This window comes from Lytechinus variegatus, chromosome 19, assembly GCF_018143015.1.
Source record: "Lytechinus variegatus isolate NC3 chromosome 19, Lvar_3.0, whole genome shotgun sequence".
Classification (NCBI taxonomy): domain Eukaryota; kingdom Metazoa; phylum Echinodermata; class Echinoidea; order Temnopleuroida; family Toxopneustidae; genus Lytechinus; species Lytechinus variegatus.
The window spans coordinates 20,424,891-20,434,883 of record NC_054758.1 but is presented as its reverse complement, the minus strand read 5'-3'; the positions used below and the strand labels follow the sequence as shown (position 1 = coordinate 20,434,883).

The window sequence follows — 9,993 nt, the reverse complement described above, 5'->3', positions numbered from 1 at the left end:
TCTTTTTCAATTACTGTTATATATTTTCTTAAAGTAGAGATATAGATGAAGACAATGATATTATGCTTGAGAGAAAAAATATCAAATAAAGTACACTACAAAAGAAAATAAATTTCTAAATCGATTTTTGACAATTTTTTATGCGAGAAATCTCCAAAACTAATGATATGCAAATTTCATTACGTAATTTGCATATGTAAACAATAATTTCTGTTCGTGAAATTTTGCATATCTCTTGTGCACTACTCGAACAATACATTGTGAAAGTTTCATACAAAACAAGCATGATTTGGCTGAGATATTCTCCCTTGACTTCATGCTATGTGTACAATGTCTGAAAAATGGTGAAATAGGGCCATTTTGTAGTGACGTCATATATTACGTCATTTCGGAGGGAAGACCACGCATAGAACCCGGCAGCAATGCATTTTTGTAAACTTCAAGGTCCATGCCATCCAGCTATGGGGTCATTTGCTTGTCCGGCTTTCGGTTGAATAAACCTCCTGGGCTGCCGGACTAATACGGCGAGTCGAAAACAGCCGTTTTGATTTTAATTCAAACCAATATGCAGCTGGTACAAAAAAAATGTTAAAACGGCTGTTTTCGACTCTCCGTACGGCCGCCGTAAAGCAAATGTGACCAAGGTATTAGTAATCAATGTATTAAGCTTCATTTATTAAATTATTCAATTATCGTTTGAACCACAAGTTTTGATTTGTATTCTGAAACAAAGTCACACACACACATACATAACGGCGACCAGGCTGCCGAGGATAGAAAATAAAGAGCGGGAAGAATGATGCACTGCATACATTGTGCTATAAGCTTGCTAAATATTATGCAAATAGGCTACCGGGGCTTTGCCCCAGTCCCCACGCAGAAGGGGCTCTTCATCTATAACGTTCAAATTGCTCTATACCCCCCCTGTAGGGACCCTTCCTACATTTAGCTTTACGTTCAATCACTGGTGTACAGGCGGGGTGGGGTGGTTCCACACCCAAGAGGAATAAAAAAAATTATAGGAGACAACGTATAATGAAACAATCAAATGTGTTATTTGCTGAATAAAATGGATATCTATCACATAATCAAAATTCAATTTCAATAGGCATTTCTTCCAGCTCGTTTTGCTCGCTGACGATTTTTTTCTCAAAAAATTTCCCACATTGCTCTGTCTTGTTTTTGAATTTGGATCAACTGGGTTGAATAAATGTATTGTGCGAAATCCTATATTATGTATATACCCGCGAGTTGATCAAAATAGCGGCAATCTTCGAGGTTTAAATGGCTTCGGTATCAAGAAGTTCCGGGGGCTCAAGACGGACCCCAACCGCATAGCACTGCCCTATATGATTATGTAAGGGTTAGGCAATGGTCCCCAAAAGTTCTACAACCGAGAAAAACAAAAAAAGGAGGAAAGAAAAGGAAAGGAAAAAGGGTAGGACATGAATTTGTTTACTGAATATATGTCAAAAAATATGTCAAAATAACATTGTCATAAAAAATGTGATTTTTATTCTCGCTCGCTTCGCTCGTTCGGGACTTATATTAAGCATTTTTAAAATATTCTTTTCGCGCGACTGCCGCAAAGAATCATGTTTACAGTAGCATACGACAACACACAAAAAAAGAACGGAAGGAGAGAAGAGTGAAATATATTATTCTCTGGATATCATGTCAAAATCTATCACAAAATTGGATTTTTGTATTAAAAATGTAAACAAACTTGCTCGCTCAATTTGCTCGCTTGCAACGTTCTTTTGAAGATAAATTTAGCTTGATACGCAGTGTCTGGCCGTCTCAAAATCGTCTCCTCATTATACCATTACGCCTGTTCATACCATAATATGCGGACAATTTTTGCTCCTCCCCCCTGTGCACCGACCCCTGTTACGCCGCTGGCATTGTTTCAATAATAACATAAGAAAAGTAATTTCTCAATACCCTCTCCTATTCAATGCCCCCCCCCCTTGGCATCCCATGGATCTGCGCCTGACTAAAAATAAGAAACGTAGACATTTAATGGTAAATTGAAAAAAAATAACATTAGAAAACGCCTTTCATAACCAAAATGATTTATTATGAGAACAAATATGTTTTTAACGATGAGACAAGCGGAATTACAAGTCAAGGCCCTCAGTTGATTAAGTGATTTTTTGAAATATAATACGGGTACTGCTGACCGAAAGGCACGATACTCCAAAACAAGCTCGTTAGAAACGTCATTCTCGGTGAATAATGAGCACTGTGTTTCCGCCATTCGTCATGATGCAAACACGTGCACGATTAAAAAATAGAAGGTAGTGGCAGTGTAAAATCGAAGCAGGATTAAAGTTTTAGTCCACGCTGTTAGAAAATGTATCCTTATAATAAAAGAAGTTCCTGCAGCAGAGTCTCGAGAACACCTGTAATCTTACCGAATTGCGTAATCCTACAGGAAATTGGTATTTGATGTATGGAATCTTACAAATTTCCTTGAATAAAACACCCTTTTCCCCCTTTTTAAACAGACCTGTTCTGTTCAATTGCAGAAAAATTCTTGTTTTATGAATTTACAGAATGATTCTGTTATCGCTTTCTACAAAATCTTCTGTTTATTTTCTGTAAAATCACGGTTTTTTTAACAGTGCAGGATAGAAGAGGCATAACCTTGATTCTTATATATACAATATTATTTTTATGATTTCTTGTCAATTCGAGGGTGCTAATTACGAATCGGAATAATGTCACTAGTGTAACCTTGACCATTTTCCGCAAATTGGCAAAATACAATATGGCCGCCAAAATATGCAAATTATCCATGAAAATCATAAAATTGTCCGCACATTGGCCATGAAATGCATGAAGTTGTGTGGCAGGAGTGAAATACTGTCTGAAAAAATAATTTTTGACAAAATATTTATTTCCCTGATATTAAAAATGGGTCATTGGTCATTGTATACTCTATTATGTACAATATGAATAGGGAAAACTAATTTTCTAAAAAATTAGCACTAAACTGCAAAAAATCGCGATGTATGAACGAAGTAATATATGCAAATCATAATTTTTAACGAGATATATCATTTATTATGTCTGGGAACATTTGCTTTTTTTCATATCTAAAATAGCCGCCACTGTTCCAAACAGTATTTTTTGCCCCGTTGCCATTGTACGCAATAATTGCGTACAATGGCAACGGGGCAAAAAAAAATCACCAGAGTGATCACTAAAATGCATATAATTGGGATTAAACGAGTGGAATACTGACTAAAACATAATTGTTAACGAAATATATTATTAAAATGCCATGTATGTGATGAATGTTGCATTTTGATATTCAAAATGGCTGCCAAAGGCCTTAACAGTATTGTGCACAATAAGAAAGAGGGGCAAACATTCATACATGAGATAAATTAACGAGATACTGTCTAAAAACGTATTTTCTAATGAAATATATCATTCAGGTTTAAAGTTTTTGTTAAATACTGTACTTCGACTTTCAAAATGGCCACCATAGACATTAACAGCATTATGTACAATGCAAAGTGGGAAATCAATATTCATAGGAGTGAGCACCATAAATGCACGTAATAGTGATCTATGAGTAAAATATTGTCTGAAAGCAACATTTCTATTATATTTCATTTATTCTGCCAGTTAGGTGATAAATACTATTATTGGAAAGTTAAAATAGCCGCTGCAGACCCTTCCAGTATTATGCACGATGTGAATGGGAACAAATTATTTCAACAGAATTTGGCTTTGCATGGCCAAATGGTGATGTACGACTGTCTGAGAACGTGATTTATGACACAATATATCATACCTTATGTAATTTAGGAAATAAATACTGTATTTCAACATTCAATATGGCTGCCATATGCCCTCTTTGTGAACATTATTTGTTTCCACTCAAATATACGATAAGGGCCTATGGTGGCCATTTTCAATTTAAGAAAGCAGCATTTATCACCGATATATCTCGTTACAAACCATGGTTTTAGACAATATTTCACCCTTACATCACAATTCACAATTATATGCAAATAGAGTCAAGCAAAGTCAAATTCTTTCCATATTATATGTTCCATTATACAATGTACACAATAATTTTAGGACCTATGGCAGCCATTTTGGATTTCAAAATACACCTTTTATTACCTCCACCACCAATATAATTGATGCATTTAGATAGAAATCATGTTTAACATGTTTAAGACAATATTGATTCTCACTCTTGTGAAAATTCGTCCCTGTTTTCACGAAGTGACGGATGTGCGCGCAACTTTTTAAAAGCCAGTTTTGAGTAAATCGCTTGCAAAGGTTTAGACCTCAATCTCAACCTCTTTAATGTATGCAGGGTGAATAAATATCATATTTTCGTAGAGAGCATATTCTAGACAATCTTCGATTCCAATCATTTGCATTTTCCTTTAGTATTTACGAAGATAATGAGCTATAAACAGAACCATATTTTCGTGAAAAAAAAATATTACGGGACACGCTTAGATTTATTTTCACGAAGTGACGGATAGTGCTCCGCGCGCATAACCGTCACTTCGTGAAAACCCGAAATTCAAGGACGCGCTTCAATTTTGTTTTTACGAAGTGACGGGAAGAGGTTCCGCCTTAGTCCCACGTATAGCCTAGTGGATGCAATTCCATACTTATGTTTTAGATATACACAAACTCTTTATTTCCTATTGCAAACAAAATTAATCCTAAATGTGAGATTAATAGGGCCTGCAGCTTCCGCTAATAAGTACAAAAATTACTTCTAATACTGTTTTCTTTTTTTTTCACGTAATAAAAGGGAAGCCCAATAGACACACGTTTTAAATTCTTAGGCCTATTTTATTTCAATATCATATTCATTTTTGATAGATGAACAATGAAATTCGAAAGCTTTGTATAACAGGTCATGAAAAATGTGACTACAATGTAGTCGAATTGTCTTTTGTTCTTGTTAATTTATAAAGAGTTTAATTATATACCCTTTGTGTGCTCTGACTCCGTTTGGAAATTGAAAATTCAACATTATAAACTTTTGTTAGTCTATTAACCTCCCTACCCCCTTCATAAAATGAAATCCCGATTGATCAATGTCTCTTAAATGTTGTGTATTAATTCTTTGTTAAGGCCGAGTTAGTAATTCAACATTATTCTTTGAGACTAATACCTCGAAAATTGTAGTCAACTAAATGTGGACCTAACTTGTCAAAGGCAACAAGAATTGGTAAATTATGACTAATTGCTACCCCCCCCCAAAAAAAAGAATTTGTCAAAATAAAGCGAACAAATTTCGAGTTACATATCACTCTCGCCCCCCCCCCCTCATTCTCTCTCTACTCCATTTTTCCTTTATCACAATGGTCATGTATTCTCTCCTGAAAATCCTATTAAAATATCTTTTCATGCAAAATGAGAGTTATGTCATAGATCATTGAAAATACTAACGATATAAAATAAATTCTTCAAAGTTAGCAATGTGAATAAATTTAGAAGAACACTTTTAATTCTATAACATATAAAATCATAGCAGCAAGTGACAAATAGAAAATTAAAATGTAACATTTTTTTTCATATCAATCATTTCGATAACATGATAAAGGTATGCTTAATAAATTCATTAAAGTATCATCTCCATACAATGTTAACAATGGAAATATATTTTTGACAAAATTTTAAATTCAATAATATATAGGACCATAATCGCTAGTGACAAACACATCAACATTCATAATTATTAAAATTAATTTAATATTGCACTGTGAAAGGTATAGGAAATGAACCATCAGGTACACATTGTCAGAATTTTGTCATTTTATACATTTCATAAAACTTTAATATACCGTTATGCAACAATGTATTTATTTGTATATCATACCTTGCTAAACACAATCAGTATAATCCTAGTCTGGGAATGCCACATTTAGAAATACAGAATTGCTATCATGTACCAAATTCTACATTCAAAACATTCCAATGACAAATTAATAAACTTTCAATTACAAGATTACTGGAAAATAATTAATGCTAGTGGTGCAGGAAAGTTGTATTCTCTAATGTATATTTGTATTAACATACACATATACAAGTATAATGGCCTATTTCTTTTCCATCAAAATAGAAGTAACATAGTCAACATTACTTATTACATTCACTACTCTTTGGAATTTTTTAATGAAAAGAATGTCATAATTAAATCAATTGCCTTGAGAGTTATTTCATATTTTTACACACTGTCAAGGACTAAAAAGTCCAATAGTACAAAAAGCTTATCTTTACCGAAGGAAAACTGCAAACATTTGAATAAACAATTATAAACTATGATGGTCAAAGAAAGAAATATAATTTTAAATCAATAATTTAACGTCATATCAAACAGGATAATTTTTTAAACAAATTTATAATCAAAATTCCAAACAGCGACAAAAGCAAAAAAAAAATGCAAGGATAAAAAATACGAATGACTAAGTAGATTTGTATTTTTTCCATCATTCTCAAGTCATTGGCTAAATAACATTCATCAATACATTTTCCAATCAAACACTTGTTTTTTAATTGCAAATTATTGTCAGAGTCCAAAACAGGAACATATATTAAAATACACCTTAGTTTCTTCCAAATCTGAAAACTTAAAAAAATCGTCTTCATGGTTTTAGAAAATAACATCTTTGATCTAGTGCGATTAAAAAAAAGAGTAAAATTCTTACTACAAATAGACAGAAAAACATGTGCTGCAGTGTATCTTTAACCTCCAGCTAAACATAATCATGTATTACTTCTTTCGTGAATAACAAAATCTAACAGTTGGATTTTCTGGAATAAAATTACGACACATCAACTGCATGAACCAGGTGTGTGAGCGATGACAAATAAAGACCTGAAAATTCTGTAAAGAGTTGGGGGATTAAATTGAATGAGCTCTCAAACTATTGTACAGAAATGGGGGATATCAAGCTTAAAATAAAAAGCAAAAAATAACTAAAATCAGCTTAAGAATTCTCACACCCCTGATAAACCAATAAAACATTACCTCATGGAAGAGGGGGGGGGGGGGGGGGGGGTGTCTGTATTAATACATTTGGCTTTTGAAAATGAATGTACAAAAACCTAATATGATTTTCACCCCTACATCCTTACTAGTAATATATCATGCAGCTATCGAGTATCACAATGCATGTCAGTCTAAATTGTATGATTGTTATTATTAAAGAATATGTAGTATTAACACAATTCATTTAAGCACAATACAGCTAATAACATTCAGTTTTATTTTAAATGTAGAAATATGCAGTATTTCTGTTTTTTAGATAGCACCAAGCAAAATGAAAACATGCGAATCAAATGAATGAAAAATGGTAATTATTCTGCATCCATATGTGGACGATGTGTATAAGCAATTTTAACATGTAAGTATAGAAGATAAGTGACTATTCTGAACTTTATATTTGACTGTATATATAAAATATTTTTAAAGGAGTTCATAATCATATCACTATAAGAGCAGAGACTTATAGTTCAAGCAGTATAGTTTCTTTATATAATACACTGCTCTAAAAATGAAACCAGATTTGAAAGTCCTATCAAAATTAAAACTAAACTTATGTTGAAGTCAAAATCTCAAGAAAATTAAAATTGATATCAGTTACCCAGCTGGAAAAAGAAAAAGTTAGATGAGAGCACTGAACCTGAAAGGCCACGAGGTAGACCCAACTCCTTCACATTTTCACAAGTGTAGACAGAGTTTCATCATTAGAATTGCAGTCAGAGTTCTCAGAAGATGTTTCTAGTTTGGTTACTTCAATAGTTCAAAACCAGGGCACACTATAAAAATCCAGTCACTACCAATTCCACTGTCATGTCACCAAATCAGATCATATCTGCGATGTTCAGGGAATCATCAATGACACATCTGACAAGCGTGTCGGCCCCTGGATCTAACCTATGTGTGTGGAATGAAATAATGTACAAATTATCTGTTTGTTTTCAAAGTTTTTTGTCAATCCAATATCAAGTTTGTAAAATAGATAGCAGACTCAATATTTTAAATTGCCCTTACCAAACATAAACCTCCCCAGTCAGTATGGTACAAGAATATACTTTATACACTCTATTTACCAATGATAATTTAAGCAAATATTTCAATTAGATGTTTCCAATTTATAAGAAAGTTTCAGCTGAAAATATGATCACATGTCAAATTTGTAATGCTCTAGGGCAGTACACAAAGCATCTGTTAAAATGAGAATAATGTTCTTTTACAACTTAGAAATACATGTATATCTGCTAAATTATAACGTATTCCAAAATTAATATTTTCTGATTATAACTTTGAATCAACGTAGTTTTATAGCTTCATTGTTTACCAGATTTGCAATTGAAATTAATTTTGGTAGTGAGTGAAAATCAATGAATTGCTTATACTGACAGGATGTCATGTGAGTTTATAACACTATGAAAATTCTCACCTGGAATTGTATCTGACCATCAGCAACAAGTGTACCAGTTCCAGGACTTCTCTCATTTGTTCTCTGAAACATCACTTATTGTATATACTGCATCTGAAAAAAATGAAAATATCTTCATCATCATGATTATGATCAAATCCGAGGTGCAGTTATTTATGTAGATTCTTTCAGTTTCTGTAAAACGTTATAGAGATAAGGGCGAGGAAGTGGCCACCAAACAACAAAGTATAAAGCTCTATCTACATTAGATGTAGACTGAGTCTGGACTTGAGATGATTTATTTAAAACATAAATCCCCAGTAATCTTCAGTTTAACTAAGGACTCAACTTATTTGCCCACACAGGTTGGCCACTAACTTTTACCAAATTAATTCATGATCTCAGCATTCATATTGTTATTTATAGACCCCCCCCCCCCCGGGTGGGGGTATCTTTCCATTACATATTTTTTAAAGTATGTAATTACATGATGAGTTCACTATAGCAAAGCAGATAATAAAATCTATGTATTCATTTGTGATTTTTTTTATGGAAATTTATTGCAAATACTATTCATATGGCCTTGGTACTTGTGAAGACAAGTTAGAACTTAACGAGTATGAGTTAACACAATGGCAATGCATGTAAATTAGACTAGATCTAGGCTAGGCCTAAACTTTTGCACCTATATACGATTATTTCACCAAATCCTCAGCCTTCATTAAATCTATTTAGTCTTGATAAATGTTATAAAATATTCTAACCCTTATGGTTTGACTGAATTTACATTCAAGTTCGATTGAGTGACAATAAAGTACACGCAATACTCAGTTCAATTTTCACTGACACGAAAGTAAATATGTGGGGCAATGTATGTAGAGACGTTATTTTAAGGATTTTTTTCTATCAGAGACGTTTAAAAAGGGTTGAAATCACTCGAAATGACTTTAAAGGCTGCATTACATTTATTTCCTTTCCTACATTTACAAAAAACTCACCATTTCATGGTCTTCGGCTGTTCCAAACTGTAAATATTTGCCTTCCGTCACTTCGTGAAAAAACTCTTGAGTGCAAAGCGTATTCGTTTGTTTTCACGTAATGACGGCTGCTTATCCGTCACTTCGTGAAAACAAGAAATCCTTTTACCCGGTATTTTATTGAATGTCATGTCGTCATAGCAACGTAATTAGACATTATTGTGATCTGAAACTTTTTGAGGTTCAAGATATAAGTCATAGATGTCCAAAAATGCAAAAAACTCAAAATTGAAAAAAGTGACAATTTTCCTCTTATCCGTCACTTCGTGAAAACAGGGACGAATTAGTTTTCCTATTCGCATGTTACATAATTTAGTTAGGGCTTGTATAGATTATTTTGAATGTCAAAATATGGCAGAAGAAATGCTATAATTAAAAAAATGTTCTCAAATAACATTTACTCATACAACCAACAGGATTATATTGATGTCGCAGTCAAGCAAATCCAAATTCTTACAAAATTATATGTCTCCATTCACATTGTAAATAATACTGATAGGACATATAGGGACCATTTTGAA

General features: G+C 33.1%; 1 long non-coding RNA gene across 1 annotated transcript; it reads right to left on the bottom strand.

The window, feature by feature from the left end:
• Positions 1-6,365: 6,365 nt before the first annotated feature.
• On the bottom strand, positions 6,366-9,745 carry LOC121406374. Its single transcript, XR_005968783.1, has 3 exons — positions 9,434-9,745; positions 8,457-8,549; positions 6,366-7,930 (listed from the first exon to the last, which is right to left on the bottom strand). It is a non-coding gene; the product is annotated as an uncharacterized LOC121406374 (long non-coding RNA).
• Positions 9,746-9,993: the final 248 nt, after the last annotated feature.